Consider the following 21,917-nt stretch of genomic DNA (forward strand, 5'->3'; position numbering starts at 1 on the left):
CACCATCAAGTGGAATTGATTTCAGGTATTCAACACTGGCTCAATATCCAAATGACAATTATTGTATACAAAGTAGGAGACAAAGCTGCAATGTTGGAGAACTGAGCCTCCCACGAACCCACCCCCACTCCAACAAAGATCGAAGACTGAACAATGATTCATTAACAAAATCATCTCTGGGAGACCAATACAATCCACTTCTGCAATTTTAGCAGTCCAGTGGAGCAACAACAGCAACAACAAAAAACACTCAGAAAATTGTACAAGGAGAGAAAAATGATAGCTTCATTGTGTCTCCATTATCCCGTTCCCAAAGCCAGCTTTATTTAGTGTCAAAAAGGAACTTCTAAGCTAGAAAATGTTCCTCTCACCAAGAAAGAAAGAGAAGGATGAGTGACCAACTTCTGCATTTCTGGGCATGGCACTAAGCTTTCTTTGGTTTCTCCCCATCAGAACAGTGAAGCTGAGACTACAGAGCTGACTAGAAATAAGGAAGAAAAGCAAGGGTGCTTATTAGCAGACATAGAGCAAATACAATCTTGGCTTAGAAAGATCTGCTCTGCAGAAAAGCTCAGCAAATTTTGCCATTGACAAAGTCAACAAGCAGCAGAGCTACTTCAAATTTTGCCAGCTTTTGCCTGACAGATATTCACTTTCACTGATGCCACATGCCTAAGTCCTTTATGACCCATGTTGGAGCCCACTAGCCATGCCAACAGCCAACTCAGGCTTCTGGAGCTTCAAACATTGAACATGCCAGCTAATATCCACCACTATGCCAGCCCCTCCAGGTATACACTTGCACACAAATGACCTGATGTTTGTCATCAAACTCCACTTTTCTACTTCAGGGTACACACTCAGGAAAGAGTGTATAGCTACAGGGGAGTACATAGATAGTCAGTGCCCCCACACCCATTATTGGGACTTGACCAGTTCCTGCCTACTGTCATTGGCTTACACCACCACTCCAATCTGTAGATAGCTCCTCCACATGTGTACCTGCATGCCTCCAGCCTGCCCCAAGTGACTAGCCATTACAATGTGCACAACTGAGAGAAGTGTACAGCCATGGGAGAGCACACCAATACCAGGGTCTCTGCATCTACCAGTGAGCATGTAGTTGACCCCAGCCCTTGTTGCCTGCTCTAGCTCCCATCACTATATATATGTCTGCATCCAAATCCATCTACTAATCCTCCAAATGAATATGTGCACACCTGAAAACCCCAACAGCCCTTGAAGCTAACAACCTACAGACTCCCTCCCCCAACTGTGCCAAGGATGGCACAATTGTCAATGCTGTGGAGCAGAAGTAGTATCAAAGAACCCAAAAGCAGTGTTGTCATATGCTCCCACACTTAGCTTCTTGCACCACTAGACCCATAGTGATATTACACTCCAGTGTGCCCCCACCCACAGGTTAGAAGCTTCTCTTACCAACATCATTCCATAAAGTCTGGAAAGGTTAACTTATTGTCAAATGTGCAGATACCTATGCAAGGCTTTTGGGATCATGAACAAACAGGGAAACATGACTCTATCAAAAGAATCCAGTTAAACTCAAGTAACTTTCCCCAAAGAATTTGAGTTACAGGAATTTCACAACACAGATTCAAAATAATTGTTCTAAAGATGCTGCTTAGAGAACTAGAAGAGAACATAGATTAAAATTTTAGTGATATCAGAAAAGCAATAAAAATGAAATTTGATGTTCAACACAGAAACAGAAAACATAAAAAAGAACCGATCAGAATTTTGGAGCTGAAGAATACAGATGAAATGAGGAATTTAATAGAGAGTTTCAGTAGCAGACTTTATCACACAGAAGAATAAGTGATCTAGAAGGCAGATAAGTTGAAATTATCCATACAGAAAAGCAAAGAAAAAAGAATAAAATAAAAGAAGAAAGTGAACAGAACTTATTGAACACCACCAGAAATAAATAATATACACATCACTTAAGTCTCAAAAGGAGACCAGGAGAAAGAAATACAAAGGTTATTGAAAGAGATAATGGTTGAGAATTTTCCAAATGTGGGGAGACATTTGGACATCCAAATTTATGAAGCTAATGTGTCACACCAAATTTTCAATTCACAATGTTTTTCCCCAAAACATATAATAAAACTATCTGAAGTCAAAGAGAGAAAATTTAAATGCAACAAGAGAGAAAATACTCTCAATAGGGGGAACTCTCAGAAGGCTAACAGTATATTTTTATCAGAACCTTGCAGGTCAGGAGAAAATTGGATGATACATTCAAAATATTGAAAGAATGAAACAGCCAAATAAGAATACTTTACCTGAAAACTATACCCTCAGAATTAAATTGAGGTAAACATTTCTGACTAAATAAAAGCTGAGGGAATTTATCACCACTAAACCTGCCTAATAAGAAATGCTGAATGGAGTTCTTCAAGCTGAAACATAAGGGCACTAATTAGTAACATGAAACATATGAAAATGTAAAACACAACAGTAAAGATAAGAATATAGTTAGTTTCAAAATACTTTAATGTGTTGAAATATGTGGTATGATGATATATTAACTACTAAGCTCTAGTATTAAAAGCAAAAAAAAATGCTAAAAAATAGCTATAGTGAAGACTCAAATCAAGACAGTGGATTAGAAGGATATGGAACTCACTTTCCCTCACAAACACATCAAAAATATACCTACATGTGGAACAAGTCTGACTAAAACTAACTGGAGACTAGCAGAAAGGCTCTTGTACAATCAAGGTTGTAAAAAGAGGGTGGGATGATTTCAGATAATAGCATTGAAACATGTATATTACCATATGTGAAGCAGATCACCAGCCCAGGTTCACTGGATGAGACAGGGCACTCAGGACCAGTGCACTGGGATGACCCTGAGGGATGGGATGGTGAGGGAAGTGGGAGGGGGGTTCAGTATGGGGAACACATATACACCCATGGCTGATTCATGTCAATGTATGGCAAAGCCCACTACAATATTGTAAAGTAATTAGACTCTAATTAGAACAAATACATTAATTTAGAAAAAAAAGATACATGTGGGTTTGGGTATAGAGGAAGAGAAGCGATCAGGTCAGGACCTGGGGAGTGAACACAGAAGCCCTAGGGTCCAGCAAAGGGAAGACAAACCCCTTGGCTGATTGGAGGGCTGGTTGGAATAACAAGGAGTCAGTGGAAGTTTGGATTCTGCTTGTGAAGAGTACACGCTTCTTTCTTGCTTCCAAAGCAGAGTGGAAAGGTCAGATTGAAAACCACAGGACTGGCTCACTTGTTTCTCAGAACTGCTCCAGCATGTACTCCAGCCTGAGCTGAACAAACATTCCAGCACCATTTGCCTCACTTTGCAGTTTTACACTGGAACATGAGTGGCCACAACTGAGGAAAAAACCGAGTATGTGACACTTTGGTGGCTCAAACCCTAAGCAATGACTGGGAAGTTAGAAGACAGCCATTACTCATGACTGCACAGGAAGCCCATCAGGGACAATTCAAATTTCTGACAGTGACCAGACTGTCATACCTTGCAACCTGACCCTTACTGAAAATCCATATTGGCTGCTCCTACTCTGTCACTGTTCCAGTCTGGGGCTGAACATGCAGGGGTTTGGAGGAGGAAGAATACAACACTGAAAGGAAAATGAGGTGGATTGGACCTAAACCTCATTAATGCTGCTCCAGCAAGTTGGGAACTGCTGATAGGACCTGATAGGGTGGTGAAAGTCACTAACGCAGAGGGGAATCTCCAGCTCACACCTGGCTCTGACCCTAGTCCCTCCAACTCTAGCCTACTAACAAGGTGACAGCTTCCAGCACATTTTAAGGAAAGGCATGACTCATATTCACATCAAATCCAGTTCTTCCACCATAGCCATTGGGCACATTCAGAATGTGTATGGATGCCCTAACATAAAATCACCCCTCAAGACTACCATGGGTAACTGTTTCACATAATTTCATACAGTAAAACAAAATGAACTGACAGAAGAATTTGTCAAAATTGAAACAGCAAGAGAAGACCCCTGGAGGGGAAAAATTAAAGAAAGAAAAATAAACAATTAACAAGGCAAATAATTCAAATCATTGATAATAATAATGCTAAATGAATTAGGGAAACTAAGATGAACAATGAGAATGTTAACAAGGAAGTAGAAAATATAAAAAATAATAAGTCAGACTGAGGAATACATTAACTGAAATGAAAAGCTTACTGAAGGAATTAATATCAGATTCAGAAATACATAAGAATGCATAAGTGATCTGGAAGACAAAATAATGCAAATCACAAAATCAGAAGAGCAAAAGGAAAACAAAATTTAAAAATGAATACACTTGAAAGGATCTTTGAGGTAGCATGAATCATACCAAGATTCACATTATAAGGGTACAAAAAGGAGAAGAGAGAGAGAAGGGAACTGAAAATATATTAATGCAATTATGGCTGGAAATCTCTAAAGCCTGAAGAAGGAAACAGATTATAAAGATACAAAAAACACAGAGTCCCCATAAAGATGAACACAAGTGGTAGGTCCTTGTTGGTTATCTTTATACAGTAGTTCATTCCAAACTACTGATTTGTCTCTCCCCTCCACATGTCCCCTTTGGTAGCCATATAGCACAAGGAACAGTATACAATATTCTGTGGTAACCTATATGAGAAAAGATTCTTAAAAATAATGAATATATATATATATAATATCTATATAAAAAAATTAGAGTAGATATACAAAAATGAGAGAAAGGAACAAAATCACAAAATGAAATAAAATAATCAAACTGCATGTAAAGAAACTAAAAGGATAAAAAATTAGATATGGCTTCCCACGTGGTGCTAATGGTAAAGAAACAACCTGCCAATGCAGGAGGTGTAAGAGACGTGAGTTCGATCCCTGGGTGTGGAAGATCAGCTGGAGAAGGTCATGGCAACTCACTTTAGAATTCTTGCCTGGAGAATCCCATGGACAGAGGAGCCTGGCTGGCTATGGGATATATATATATATATATATATATATATATATATATATATATAAAACCGAATCACCTTGCTGAATACCTGAACTAACACAAATTAACTATACTCCAATAAAAAGTTTTAAATCATTGAATCTATAGATTGCTTTGTGTAAGATACTAATTTTCACTATATTGATTCTTTCGATCCATGAATATGATATATTTCTCCATCTATTTGTGTAATCTTTGATTTCTTTCATTAGTGTTTTATAGTTTTCAATATATAGGTCTTTTTTTCTTTAGGTAAATTCATTCCTAAGTATTTTATCATTTTCATTTCAATGGTGAATGGGATTGTTTCCTTAATTTCTCTTTCTGCTTTCTCATAGTTAGTGTATAGGAATGCAAGGGATTTCTGTGTATTAATTTTATATCCTGCAACATTACTATACTCATTGCTTAGCTCCAGTAATTTTCTGGTGTTTTCTTTAGACTTTTCTATGTAGAGGATCAGGTCATCTGCAAACAGTGAGAGTTTTACTTATTCTTTTCCAATCTGTATTTCTTTTGTTTCTTTTTCTTCTCTGATTGCTGTAGCTAAAATGTCCAAAACTATATTGAATAGTAGTGGTGAGAGTGGGCAACCTTGTCTTGTTCCTGACTTTAGAGGAAATGTTTTCAGGGTTTTTTTTTTGCCATTGAGGTTAGTGCTTGCTGTGGGTTTATTGTAGATGGATTTTTTTATGTTGAGGTATGTTCCTTTTATGCCAGCTTTCTGGAGAGTTTTTATTATAAATGAGTGTTGAATGTTCTCAAAGGCTTTCTCTGCATCTATTGAGACAATCATATGGTTTTTATCTTTCAATTTGTTAATGTGGTGTATCACATTGTTTGATTGGAAATATTGAAGAATCCTTGCATCCCTGGGATAAAGCCCCTTTGGTCATGATGTATGATCTTTTTAATATGTTGTTGAATTCTCTTTGCTAGAATTTTCTTAAGGATTTTTGCATCTATGTTCATCAGTGATATTGGCCTGTAGTTTTCTTTTTTTGTGGTGTCTTTGTCTGATTTTGGTATTAGGGTGGTTGTGGTCTCATAGAATGAGGCTGGGAGTTTACCTTCCTCTGCAATTAGCTGGAAGAGTTTGAGTCAGATAGGTGTTAGCTCCTCTCTAAATTTTTTTGTAGAATTCACCTGTGAAGCCTTCTGGTCCTGGGCTTTTGTTTGTTGGAAGATTTTTGATTACAGTTTCGATTTCCATGCTTGGGATGGGTCTGTTAAGATTTTCTATTTCTTCCTGGGTCAGTTTTGAAAGGTTATACTTTCCTAAGAATTCATCGATTTTTTTCCAAGTTTTCCATTTTATTGGCATATTATTGCTGATAGTAGTCTCTTATTTCTGCATTGTCTGTTGTGATTTCTCCATTTTCATTTCTAATTTTATTGATTTGATTCTTCTACCTTTTTTTATTGTTGAGTCTGGTTAATGGTTTGTCTATTTTATTTATTTCCATCCTTATCAAGCTACCAATGATATTTTTAACAAAATTAGAATAAATAATTTCACAATTTGTATGGAAACACAAGAAACCTCGAATATCCAAAGCAATCTTGAGAAAGAAGAATGGAACTGGAGAAATAGACCTGCCTGACTTTAGACTATACTACAAAGCTACAATCATCAAGACAGTATGGTACTGGCACAAAGACAGAAATATAGATCAATGGAACAAAATAGAAAGCCCAGAGTTTAATCCACACATCTATGGTCACCTTATCTTTGACAAAAGAGGCAAGAATATGCAATGTAGAAAGACAATCTCTTTAACAAGTGGTGCTGGGAAAACTGGTCAAACACCTGTAAAAGAATGAAACTAGAACACTTTCTTAACATCATACACAAAAACATACTCAAAATGGATTATAGATCTAAATGTAAGACCAGAAACTATAAAACTCCTAGAGGAAAACATTGGCAGAACACTCTCTGACATAAATCACAGGTGGATCCTCTATGACCCACCTCCCAGACTAATGGAAATAAAAGCAAAAATAAACAAATGGGACCTAATTAAACTTAAAAGCTTTTGCACAATGAAGGAAACTATAAGCAAGTTAAAAAGACAGCCTTCAGAATGGGGGAAAATAATAGCAGATGAAAATGACTGCAATGAAATACCATCTCATGCCATCAGAATCAGTCCCATTCAGGTGCTCAGTCGTCTCCAACTCTTCGCAACCCCATGGACTGCAGCATGCCAGACTTCCCTGTCCATCACTAACTCCCAGAGCTTACTCAAATGCATGTCTATCTAGTCAGTGATGCCATCCAACAAACTCATACTCTTTTGTCCCCTTCTCCTCCCATCTTCAATCTTTCCCAGCATCAGGGTCTTTTCAAATGAGTCAGTTCTTCGCCTCAGATGGCCAAAGTATTGGAGTTTCAGCTTCAGTGCCAGTCCTTTCAAAGAATATTCAGGACCGATTTCCTTTAGGATTGACTTGTTGGATCTCCTTGCAGTCCAAAGGACTCTCAAGAGTCTTCTCCAACACCACAGGTCAAATGCTGGAGATGAAGTGGAGAAAAGGGAACTCTCTTACACTCCTGGTGGGAAGGCAAACTAGTACAGCCACTATGAAGAACAGTGTGGAGATTCCTTCAAACTGGAAATAGAACTGCCATATGACTCAGAAATCAAACTGCAGGACATACATACCAAGAAAACCAGAATTGAAAGAGACAAGTGTACCCCAATGTTCATTGCAGCACTGCTTACAATAGCTAGGACATGGAAGCAACCTAGATGTCCATCAGTAGATGCATGGATAAGAAAGTTCTGGTGCATATACACAATGGTATATTGCTCAGCCATAAAAAGGAACACATTTGAGTCAGTTTTAATGAGGTGGATGAACCTAGGGCCTATTATACAGAGTGAAGTGAGTCAGAAAGAAAAACACCAATACAGTATATTAACACATATATATGGAAATTAGAAAGATGGTAACGACGACTCAACATACGAGTGAACAAAAGAGACACAGATGTAAAGAACAGACTTTTGGACTCCTTGGGAGAAGGCGAGGGTGGGATGATTTGAGAGGATAGCATTGAAACATGTATATTAACATATGTTAAATAGATGACCAGTCCGAATTTGATGCATGAAATAGGACACTCAAAGCCAGTGTACTGGGACAACCCAGAAGAATGGGGGGGGTGAGGTGGGAGGGGGTTTCAGGAAGGGGAAACATATGTACACCTGTGGCTGATTCCTGTCAATGTACAGCAAAAACCATCACAATACTGTAATGTAATTAGCCTCCAATTAAAATAAATTGATTAATTTTTAAAAGTTTTAAATCAATTGTATGCCAAAGAAAACCATTTAAAAGATGAATGCAAACAGAGTCACATTGATATATAAAAATTTAAATGCAAAGTTAAAGATAAGGACATAATTCTAAAGGCAGTTAGAGAGGAAAAGAGTGTGATCTTTTGCCAGATTTTTCAAGTCAGAAGTAAATGGCTTGATATATGTTAAGAACTATAAGAAGAAAAACCTAAGACCTGGGGTACTCTACCCAACAAGATGATCATTTAGAATAGAAGAGAGAAGATCGCTTCTCGGCCTTTTGGCTAAGATCAAGTGTAAAATAGAAGAGAGAATAAGAAATTTCTAAGACAAGGAAAAACTGAAAGACTTCATGAATACTAATGTGACCCTAAATGTAATGCTATAGGGCCTTTCCTATGTGGAAGAGAAAAGGCTATAACAAGAAGTATCTATAGGACAGTAAAAAAAAAAAAAAAAGTATACATATATATACATACACACACACACACACATATATATATATATATGTTTATTAAAGGCAAATATATAGTTAAGATTGTGGATCAATGAAAAAAATAAGCTAGTATGAAGATTAAAAGGCAAAAACTTATTAATATAACCACAAAAATCAGTAAAGGAATGAACATGACAATGTAAAATATGCCCCCAAAAAGAAAAAGCATGGGGGAAAGGAATAAAAATTACAGGTGGTTTAGAATGTATTTGAACATAAATGATCACTTGTTTAAAAACAAATAGATTTCTTTACCATTCAACGTATATGAACCCTATGGTAACCACAAATCAAAAAACTACAGCAGATACACAAAATCGAGAGGAAGGAACAAAAGCACATGGCTAAATAAAATTACCAAATTACAAGAAAAGAAAGAAATACGTGTAAAAAAGAATAGGGAAGACCTATAAATAACAGAGAACAAGTAATAAAATGGTAGCAAGTACATACCTTGGAGAAGGTAATGGCAACCCACTTCAGTATTCTTGACTGGAGAATGAGGAGCCTGGTGGACTACAGTCCATGCGGTCACAAGAGTTGGACACGACTGACCAACTAAACCTTAAGTACATACCTATCAGTTAATAAAGACATGGGATGGCTGTATTTAAGAAATAAGACACATGTATGTGGTACTTACAAGACACTCACTTTAGAAATAAAGTCTCACTCTGAAAGTGAGAGGATGGACAAAATATTTCATGCAAATGGGAATGGAGGGATAATTATATCATGTAAAATAAGCTCTAAACAAAATGTGTATCAAGAGACAAGGAAGGACATCATATAATGATAAAGAGGTCAATTCCAAAAGAGGATATTACACCCATTAACATATGCACCCAATACAGAAGTAATGAAATATATAAAGTAAATATTAAGAGTCAAAAAGGGAGAAATTGACAACAATTCAAGAATATTATGGGTCTTTAACACCCTCACTTAAATCAATGGACAGGTCATACAGACAGAAATTCAATAAGGTAACAGAGGTCTTAAATGACACAATAAGTAGTCAACTTAATAAGTATCTCAAGAACATGCTATCTAAAAACAGCAAAATACAAATTCGTTGCAAGTATACATGGAACATTCCTCAGGGTAGGTCACATGCTAGGCCATAAAGCAAGTCTAACACATTTAAGAAGGAAAAAAAATCCAAAACACAATGACCTGAAGCTAGAAATCAATTACAAACATAAAAATGGGGGAAATACAAACACATTCAGACTAAACTATATGATATTTATATAACCAATAGGTCAATGACAAAATCAAAGAGGAAATCAGAAAATATTTTGAGGTAAATGAAAATGTAAACATAACTTTCCAAAATCTATGGATGTGGAAAAGGCAGTTTTATGAGGAAAGTTTATAGTGATAAATGCAATAAAGATCATAGAGGAAATAAATAAAAAGAAACTAACAAAAGAATAGAAAAGATCCAACCAAGTACTTGTTCTTGTAAAAATAAACACAATTGATGTATCTTTAACAAGACTCACCAAGAAGAAAAGATTAAAGACAAATAAGCCAAATGCCAAAAAAGGGGAGAAATAACAATTGTCATCATAGAGACACAAAACAAATCATAGAACACTGTGCAAAGTTATATGTCAACAAATTCCAACCTAAAGAAATGGACAAATTGCTAGAAATATAAAACCTTCAAAGACTGAATTAGAAATAGACAGACAATCTGAACAGACTGATCACTAGTAATGAAATTGAATTTACAATTTGAAAACCACACACACACACACACACAAAAGTCCAGGATTAGATGGCTTCATAGGGAATTTCTCCCAAACATATATAAGAAAACTAACACTTATCCTCAAACTATTCCAAAAAAGAAGAGGATTCAACACTTCCAAATTCATTCTCTGAAGCCACCATCACCCTGATATAACAATAAGACAAAGACATTACAAAACTTATGGGCCAATAACTCGGAGGAAATATATGCAAGAATCCTCAAAATATTACCAAACTAAATTCAACATACATAAAAATGGATCAGATCCCATGTTCAAATGGGATTTATCCCATGGATGCAACAGTGGTTCAATATCTGCAAATCCATCAAGTGATACACCACATTAAAAGAAAGGGAAGGATGTAAATTGGTACAAGCACTGTGGAGAACAGTATGGAGATCCCTTACAAAATTAAAATTAGAACTATCATATGATCCAGCAGTCCCATTCCTGGGCATATATGTGGAGAAAACTAATTTGAAAAGATATATGCACCTCAGTGTTCACTGCAGCAGAATTTACAATAGCCAAGTCATGGAAGAAAACTTAATGCCCATCAACAGATGAATGAATACAGAACATGTGGTACATATATATATAAGGGAATACTATTAAGCCAAAGAAAATAATGAAATAATGCTATTTGTAGCAACATGAATGAACCTAGAGATTACCATTGTTGTTGCTATTGTTGTTCAGTCTCTAAGTCATGTTCAATTCTTTGTGACCCCATGGACTGCAGCATGTTAGGCTCCTCTGTCCTCCACTATCTCCCAGAGTTTGCTCAAATTCATGTCCATTGAGTCAGCAATGCTATCTAACCATCTCACCCTCTGCAGTGAAGTAAGTCAAAGAGAGAAAATGTCATATTATATCACTCATATATGAAATCTAATTTTTGTAATGATACAAATGAAATTACTTACAAAACTGAAACAGACTTACAGGTATAGAAAGCAAACTTATGGTTGCCAAGGATGAAATGTGGGGGAAAGGATAATTCAGGAGCTTGGGATTAACATACACACATCACTACATACATGATAGATAATCAACAAGGACCTATGGTACAGGGAACAGGTATGGTACAGGGAACTCTACTCAATATTCTGGAATAGCCCATATAAGAAAATAATCTGAAAAAGAATGAATATATGTCTATGTATAGCTGGATCACTTTGCTGGACATCTGAAATTAAAAGAACATTGTAAATCAACTATACTTGAATAAAATTTAAATCAAAAGAAAATCGGTAAAGTAGATCAACAGGAAGATGATAGGGAAGAAATGCTTAGCTTCGCTCAAAATTAAAGAAATGAAAACTAAACTTACATGGCAAAGGACATCATTAACAAAATTAACAGAAAACCTACAGAACGGTAGAAAATATTTGAAAGTGATATGAGAAATATCCCAAATTTGTAAACATCTCATACAAAATATCAAAGAAGATACCCAATTTAAAAATGAGCAGAAAACTTGAATAGATACTTAACTTTAAGAGATATGCTGGTGTTCAACCGGCGCATGAACAAAAGCCCAAAATCACTAATCATCAGAGAAATGCAAATAAAAACCACAATGAGTTTTCACCTTACATCATATGACTGTCATCACATATTAGACCAGGAAAAGCTCAACTTAAGAGGATATAAACATTTTATCCACCACAATGTGGTGAAACTAGTATATCAATTACAGGAGGAAAAATGGGAAAAACCAACGCATGTGGAGATGTAAAAACAACAAAAGCCCAAAACAAACACACACACACACACACACACACACACACACACACACACAATAACAACAATGGGTCAATGAGGAAATCAAAGAATAAATCAGAAAGAAAATACCTTGAGACAAATGAAAATAAAAATGCAACTTTCCAAAATCTATGGAATTCAGCAAAATCTATTCTAAAAGAGAAGTTTAGAGCAATACAAGCCTGCCTCAAGAAACAAGAAAACTCACAAATAAAGAATCTAACCTGTTTCTTATCTAGGGTGAAACAGATCACCAACCCAGGCTGGATGCATGAGACAAGTGCTCGGGCCTGGTGCACTGGGAAGACCCAGAGGAATCGGGTTGAAAGGGAGGTAGGAGGGGGGATCGGGATGGGGAATACATGTAAATCCATGGCTGATTCATGTCAATGTATAACAAAAACCACTACAATATTGTAAAGTAATTAGCCTCCAACTAATAAAAATAAATGGAAAAAATGCAAAAAAAAAAAAAAAAAAAAACCAAAGCAAATGATTAAACTGTCTAAAAAAAAAAAAAAAGAATCTAACCTCTCATCTAAAGTAATTAGAAAGATAGAAGCAAATAATTCTCAAAGTCACCAGAGGAAATAAATAATAAAGATCAGAAAGAAAATAAGTAAAATAGAGACCAAAAAATAAAAATAGAACTTAACTATGAAAGTAAAAGACCTCTATTTTTGTGTATGGTGTTAGAAAGTGTTCTAGTTTCATTCTTTTACAGGTGGTTGACCAGTTTTCCCAGCATCACTTGTTAAAGAGGTTACCTTTTTTCCATTGTATATCCTTGCCTCCTTTGTCGAAGATAAGGACTTCCCTGGTTGCTCAGATGGTAAAGAATCTGCTTTCAATGAGGGAGACTCTGGTTTGGTTTCTGGGTTGGGAAGATCCCTTGGAGAAGGGAATGGCTACCCACTTCAGTATTCTTGCCTGGAGAACTCACGGATAGAGGAAACTGACAGGCTACAGTCCATGAAGTTGCAAAGAGTCAGGCTGAGCGATTCAAACTGTAAAACATTGATGAAATTAATTGAAGATGATATAAGTAAATGAAAAGTTATCCCATGTTCATATACTGGAAGGAATAATATTGTTAAAAATATCCATACTTCCCAAAGGAATATGCAGATATAATGTAATCCAAACCAAACTATCTATGATATTTTTCACTGAACTAGAACAAAAAATAATCTGAAGTTTATATGGAACCACAGAAAGCTCCAAATAGCCAAAGCTTGATAAAAATGAACAAAGCTGGAGGTAACATGCTCCCTGCCTTCAAGCTATACTACAAATCTGGAATAATCAAAACAGTAGTGGCACATATACAGACACATAGATCAATGTAACAGAATGGAGAGTCCAGAAATGAACTTAAGCACCTATGCCCAAATAATCTATGAAAAAGGAGGCAAAAATATACAACAGGGAAAAGACAGTCTCTTCATTATGTGTTGTAGGGAAAACTTTACAGCTACAATTAAAACAATGAAATTAGAACATTTCTTGTATCATATACAAAAAATAAATCCAAAATGATTAAAGAAGACTGAAATGTCTATTATAGAAACCAGAAAAGTCCTGAAAGAAAACATAGGCAGAGCACTCTGACAGAAATTGTAACTATATATATATATATATATATATATAGGTAGGGGGGATCTGTGTCCTCAGGCAAAGGAAACAAAAGTAAAACAAATGGGACCTCTTAAACCTAAAAGATTTTGCACAGCAAAATGAAACAAAAAAGCAACCTACTGAATGGGAGGAAATACTTTCAGATATATGACAGAGAAGGGTTATTATCCAAAATACATAAAGAGCTCGTACAATGCAACATTTAAAAATCCTTCAAAAAAAGTGGACAGATCTGAATGGTCATTTTTTTTGTAAGGAAACATATAGATAGCTAGCATCACATGAAAAAATACCCAACATTACAAATCATGAAAGAAACACAAATCAAAACCAGTTATACAGAGTGAAGTAAGCCAGAAAGAAAAACATCAATACCATATACTAATGCATATATATGGAATTTAGAAAGATGGTAATGATAATCCTGTATGTGAGACAGCAAAAGAGACACAGATGTATAGAACAGTCTTTTGGACTCTGTGGGAGAGGGCGAAGGTGGGATGATATGGGAGAATGGCATTGAAATGTGTAAATTATCATATGTGAAATGAGTCGCCAGTCCAGGTTTGATGCATGATACAGGGTGCTTGGGGCTGGTGCACTGGGATGACCCAGAGGGGTAGGGTGGGGAGGGAGGTGGGAGGGGGGTACAGGATGGGAAACACATGTACACCCATGGTGGACTCATGTCAATGTATGGCAAAACCAATACAATATTGCAAAGTAAATAAATAAATAAAACTGGAAAAAAAAAACCAGAAAGAGATATCATCTTACACCTGTGAAAATCATCAAACGTCTATAAATAAAATAATGTTAGTGTGTAGAAAAAGGAGCCCTAACACACTTGATAAGAATATTTATTTTTTCATTAACAATGGAAAATAGTATGAATGTTTCAAAAAAGTAAAATTAAAATTACCATATGATCCAGCAATTTCACTCCTGAGTATGTATCTTAACAAAATGAAAACACTAATTTGAAAAGATATATGCACCCCAATGTTCATAGCATCATTACTTATCATAACCAAGATACAGAGGCAACCTAAGTGTCCACGAACAAGTGGATAGATAAAGAAGATCATACACACATACACACAGAAGATTATTACTTAGCCATAGAAAGAATGAAAATTTTCCATTGTAATCATATGAATGAACCTTGAGTGTAGTCTGCTTAGTGGAGTGACTCAGCTAGAGAAAGTTAAATAAATACTCTATTATCATTTATATGTCTAATCTATAAAACAAACAATTGAATATAACAAAACAGAAACAATTATAGAGAGCAAACTAGAGGTTGTCATTGGTGAGAAGGAAGATTGGAAGGGTGGGATAGGTATAGATTAAGATATACAAACTATCATGTGTAAGATTAGTAAACTTCAAGGATCTATTGTACATAACCAGTATTTTATAATAATTTTAAATAGAGTTTAATCTATAAAAATGTAAAATAGATGACCAGTACAAGTTTGATACATATAGCAGAGCACTCAAAGCTGGTGTTCTGGGACAACCCAGAGGGATGGGGTGGGGAGGGAGGTGGATGGGGGTTCAGGATATGGGGGTGCATATGGATCCATGGCTGATCCACCACAGTGTTGTGAAGTGATTGTCTTCTAATTGAAATGAATTAATTAAAAACACTGAATCACTATGTTGTATACCTGAAAGTAATATGATATTTCAAATCAACTATAATTTTAAAAAGAAAGAAACATCTTAAATGAAATTGTAAGCACAACATTCCAAAATATATGGATGTTTGAAAATTAGTTCTAATTTGGAAGTTTAGTATATGTGCTGCCGATGCAAGCACTAATTTGGTAGTTTATTATGACAAATGTTTACAATAAGAAAAAAATCTCAATCTAACATTATCCCCCAAGGTAATAGTAAAAGAGAAAATGCCAAATCACAAATTTAGCATAAGAAGGAATAAAATAAAAACAGAAATAAGTGAAATATAGACCAGAAACACTACATTAAAGATCAACATATCTACTACTTGACTTTTGAAGATAAACAAAGTTGGCAAAATTTTAGCAAGACTAAGAAGAAAAACACCACTTAAACAAATACTCAGAAATTAAGAGTGGAAACATTACCACTGACACAAAGGCATTATAAGAATCAACGATGAATAATATGTCCAAACTGGGTAACCTAGAAGAAATGAGAAATTCCCTAAAGCATGCAACTAACCAAGACTAAATCATGAGGAAATAGAAAATCTGAACAGATCAATATGGAGTAAGGTGATTGAATTAGCAATCAAAAACCTCCAGTACAAAACCCCATCACCAAATTATTTTGCGTTGAATTCTATGAAATATTAAAGAAATAATGTGAAGTGGTAACTATGTGTGAGAATAGATGTCAACTGCAAGGAGATCCAACCAGTCCATCCTAAAGGAGATAAGTTCTGGGTGTTCATTGGAAGGATTGATGCTGAAGCTGAAACTCCAATACTTTGGCCACCTCATGTGAAGAGTTGACTCGTTGGAAAAGACCGTGATGCTGGGAAGGGTTGGGGGCAGGAGGAGAAGGGGATGACAGAGGATGAGATGGCTGGATGGCATCACCGATTCTATGGGCATGAGTTTTAGTAAACTCTGGGAATTTGTGATGGACAGGGAGGCCTGGTGTGCTGTGATTCATGGGGTCACAAAGAGTTGGACACGACTGAGTGACTGAATTGAACTGAACTGAATGCCTCAATGATAATCATTTTATAATATATGTGTGGGAATGCAAACTAGTACAGCCACTATGGAGAACAGTGTGGAGATTCCTTAAAAAACTGGAAATAGAACTGCCATATGACCCACCAATCCCACTCCCACTCCTGGGCATACACAAGGAGGAAACCAGATCTGAAAGAGACACGTACACCCTAATGTTCATCGCAGCACTGTTTATAATTGCCAGGACATGGAAGCAACCTAGATGCCCATCAGCAGACGAATGGATAAGGAAGCAGTGGTACATATACACAATGCAATATTACTCAGCCATGAAAAATAATTCATTTGAATCAGTTCTAATGAGATAAATGAAACTGGAGCTCATTATACATAGTGAAGTAAGCCAGAAAGATAAACACCAATATGGTATACTAACACATATATATGGAATTTAAAATGATGGTAATGATAACCATATATGCAAAACAGAAAAAGGGACACAGATGTACAGAACAGACTTTTGGACTCTGTGGGAGAAGTCGAGGGTGGGATGTTCTGAGAGAATAGCATTGAAACAAGTACACTATCAAGGGTGAAACAGATCGCCAATCCAGGTTGGATGCATGAGACTAGTGCTCAGGGCTGGTGCACTGGGAAGACCCAGAAGGATGGGATGGGGAGGGAGGCAGGAGGTGGGATCAGGACATGGAACACATGTAAATCCATGGCTGATTCATGTCAATGTATGGCAAAAACCACTAAAGTATTGTAAAGTAATTAGCTTCCAACTAATAACAATAAATGAAAAAAAAATAAATCTATAGCTCTTGAAACCAAATATATATATATATATATATATATATGTGTGTGTGTGTGTGTGTGTGTGTGTGTGTGTATGTGTGTATAAAATCAGCACATTGTACAGTTTAAGCTTATACAAGTTTATATGTCAATTATATTTCACTAAAGCTGTAAAATTATTTTCTTTTATTTTTCTTGCTATACCATGTGGCCTGCACACATGGACTCCTAGCCAGTGGATTACCAGGGAATTCCCAATCATTTTTGTTTGTTTGTTTTCTGTGGAGGGTACATTGTGTGACTTGCAGGATCTTAATTACTTGACCAGGGATCAAAATTGGACCCATAGCAGTGAAAGTGCTAAGTCTTAACCACTGGGCAACCAGGGAATTAATACTACCATACTGACAGGGAATTAATATGTAATCTGCCATATCAACAGGCTAAAGAACAACTATGATTATATCAATTGACAGAAAAATCATGTAAGTAAATCCAACAATGATTTACAATAAAAAGCACCAGTACATTATCAAAAAATGGAAACTTCTTCAACTTTATAGAGTGTCTACAGAATTCCCTCAGATAACTTTGCACATAGTGGTGAAAGACTGCATGTTTTCCCCTTAATATCAGAAACAAGACAAGTGTGTCTGTTCGCATGACTATTACTGAATATATTATATTAGTAAAATTTTAACTGGTGCAGTAAGACAAAAAAAAAAGCAAAAGTTTATGGACTGTAAAAGGAGAAATTATAATGTTCCTTTCTGCAGATGACATGGTGGTCACTTCTAAATTCACAAGAAATCTACAAAAATATACCTTCCTAAATCAACTAAGTTTATTAATCAATGTTCCATTGTTTGATATCAACACACAAGAATCAGCACATCTCTATACGGTAAAATCAAGCATGTGGAAACTAAAATTAAAAGCACAGTACAATTTAAGTTAACTCTAAAAAAATCAAACAGTGATAAATCCAAGAAAATATGTCCAAAGTAAACGTGTTGAAAATGCTCAGGAAAACTTCAGTGAAGACCCAAACAAAAGAAAGCTGATGCTGTGTTGATAGATTTAAAAACAGCATACTCAATATGTCAGTTATTTCAAAATGTGTATGTAGAACAAATGAAAAAAATAGAAAGGATTTTTATAGACACAATCTTATTTTGAAATGTATATGAAAAATAAATATACCAGAATAAGTAAAATAATTTTCAAAGAAAATTATATGGAGATCAGCCAAGATAATGGAATAGAAAGTTCTAGAGCTCAGCTCCTGTCACAGGAACACCAAAATCACCTCTATTTGCAGAACAATCATTGATGAAAAAGACTAGGACTTACTGGAAAAAAAATATACAGCTAAAGATACAAAGCAAGGGCTTCTCTGGTGGCTCATCAAGAAGGAATCCACCAGCAGTGCAGGAGCCACAGACCTGGGTTCAATCCCTGGATCAAAAAGATCCCCTGGAGGATGGCATGGCAACCCACTCCAGTATTCTTGCCTGGAGAATCCCATGGAAAGAGGCCCCTGGCAGGCAATCCATAGGGTCAGAAAGAGTCAGACATGACTGAAGCGACTTGACACACACAAAAATATAAAGAATGAACCACAGTGAGATTAGTAGGAGGAATGGGCTCATGATATAATCAAATCACATACCCCAGGTGGGCAACATACACACACACCTGGAGAATAATTGCATTGCAGAGGGAGACCATTGGAATAAGAGTTCTGAACCTAACAACTGGCTCCCCACCCTGGGGTTCCTGCATTAGGTAAATGAGCCTCCAGAGCATTTGGCTTTGAAAGCCAGCAGGGCTTAATTTTGGGAATCCCATAGGACTGAGGTAAATAAATACTTCACTTTTAAGGAGCACACACAAAATCCCACAGGCTCTGGGAAACAGGGCAAAAGAAGGGAATGACAAACGATTTCAGCATCCTTGCTTTGAGAACCCCATGAACAGTATGAAAAGGCAAAAAGACAGGATGCTGGAAGATAAGCACCCAGGTCAGTAGGTATTAAAATACTAGTGGAGAAGAGCAGAGAAATAGCTCTAGAAAGAATGAAGAGTTGGAGCCAAAGCAGAAATGATGCTGGGTTGTGGATGTGTCTGGCAGTGAATGTAATGTCCAATTCTGTAAATAATAATATTGCATAGGAACCTGGGATGTTAGGTGCATGTATCAAGGTAAATCTAAGTGGTCAAACAGGAGATGGCAATCATGAACACCAACATTATAGGAATCAGTGAACTAAAGTGGATGGGAATAGGCAAATTTAATTCAAATGATCATTATATCTACTACTGTGGACAAGAATCCCTTAGAAGAGTTGGAGTAGCCCTTATAGTCAACAAAAGAGTCTAAAATGCAGTACTTGGGTGCAATCTCAAAAAAGCATGCTCTCGGTTCATTTCCAAGACAAACCATTCAACATCACAGTAATCCAAGTCTATGCACCAACCACTAATGCCAAAGAAGCTGAAGTTGAACGGGTCCATGGAGAGCTACAGCCTTTCAAAACAAACACCAAAAAAGATGTCCTTTTCATCATAGAGGACTGGAATGCAAAAGTAGGAAGTCAAGAGATACCTTCAGTAATGGGCAAGTTTGGCCTTGGAGTACAAAATGAAGCAGGGAAAGGCTGACAGAATTTTGCCAAAAGAATGCACTGGTCATAGCAAACACCCTCTTCCAACAACAGAAGGGGTGACTGTACACATGGACATCACCAGATGGTCAATACCGAAATCAGATAGATTATATTCTTTGCAGCCAAAGATGGAGAATCTCTACATAATCAGCAAAAACAAGACTGGGAGATGACTATGGCTCAGATCATGAACTTCTTATTGTAAAATTCAGACTTAAATTGAAGAAAGTAGGGAAAACCAATAGACCATTCATCATTAGATCATCATTAGATGATACCACTCTAATGGAAGAAAGTGAAGAGGAACTAAAGAGTCTCTTGATGAGGGTGAAGGAGGAGAGTGAAAATCTGGCTTGAAACTCAACAACTGAAAAGAAAAAAGAAAAAACTAAAATCATGGCATCTGGTCCCATCACTCCGTGTCAGATAGAAGAGGAAAAGGTGAAATCAGTGACATTTTATTTTCTTGGGCATCAAAATCACTGTGGATGGTGACTGAATCCATGAAATTAGAAGACACTTGCTCCTTGGAAGAAAAGCTATGACAAACCTAGACAGCCAATTAAAACGCAGAGACATCACTTTGCCAGCAAAGGTCTATATAGTCAAAATTAGCTTTTCCAGTAGCCATGTATGGATGTGAGAGTTCGACCATTATGAAGGCTGAGCACCTTAGAATTGATGCTTTTCAATTGTGCTGTAGTATAATCATGAGAGTCCCTTGGACAGCAAGGAGATCAAATCCTAAAGGAAGTACCATTAGTCACTCAGTCATGTCTGACTCCTTGCAATCCTATGGACTGTAGCCCACCAGGCTCTTCTGTCGGTGGAATTCTTCAGGCAAGAATACTGGAATGGTTTTCCATGCCCTCCTCAAAGGGCATAAACCCTGACTATTCATTGGAAGGACTAATGCTGAAGCTGAATCTCCAATACTTTGGCCACATGATTCAAAGAGATGACTCATTGGAAAAGACCTTGACACTAGGAAATGTTGAAGGCAAAAGATGGGCGTGACAGAGGATGAGATTGTTAGATCTCAGCACCACTGACTCAATGGACATGAATTTGAGCAAACTTTGGGAGATAGTGGAGGACAGAGGAGCCTGGCACGCTACAATCCATGAGGTTGCAAAGAGTTGGACATTACTTAGTAACTGAACGACAACAACAATCATTCATGGAGGAGAGTACAAATTCAGAATTGTAAAAAACATATTTGAAATTAAGAGATGAGCAAATTAAAATAGTCACACTTATATAAAGGGTGCTGTATTAAAGCCTCATGGTAACTAGAAGCCATAAATCTATAACATATATATAAAAAGTAAAAGATATCCAAACATGATAGTAAAGGCAGTCATCAAGTCACGAGAAGTGAGAACAAAAGATGAAGTAGGGAAAAAAGACCTACAAAACAACCCAAACACAACTAAAAAGATGTCAGCAAGAGCATGTGTGCATGTTCAGTTACTAAGTCAGAAAGAACATATATATCACTAACTACCTTAAGTGTAAAAGGAGCAAATGCTCCAATCAAAATACATACTGTGACTAAATTGACACAAAAACAAGACCTGTAGATATGCTGCCTACAAGAGACTCACTTCAGATCTAAAGACATACACAGATGAAAGTGAGAGGATGGAAAAAAGCATGCCAAGCAAATGGAAGTCTGAAGAAAGCAGGAGTAATGATACTTAAACAAAATGGACTTTAAAATAAAGACTGTTAAAAAAGACAAAAAGGACACTACATAATGACCAAGGGATCAATCT

General features: G+C 36.4%; 1 protein-coding gene across 2 annotated transcripts in view; it reads left to right on the forward strand.

Annotated features, from left to right (window-relative positions):
• ZC3H12B (zinc finger CCCH-type containing 12B) overlaps positions 1-21,917 on the forward strand; it is a 668,157-nt gene that overhangs the window by 207,556 nt on the left and 438,684 nt on the right. The gene's annotated exons all lie outside the window — the stretch shown is intronic.

Source organism: Odocoileus virginianus, chromosome X, assembly GCF_023699985.2.
Source record: "Odocoileus virginianus isolate 20LAN1187 ecotype Illinois chromosome X, Ovbor_1.2, whole genome shotgun sequence".
Classification (NCBI taxonomy): Eukaryota; Metazoa; Chordata; class Mammalia; order Artiodactyla; family Cervidae; genus Odocoileus; species Odocoileus virginianus.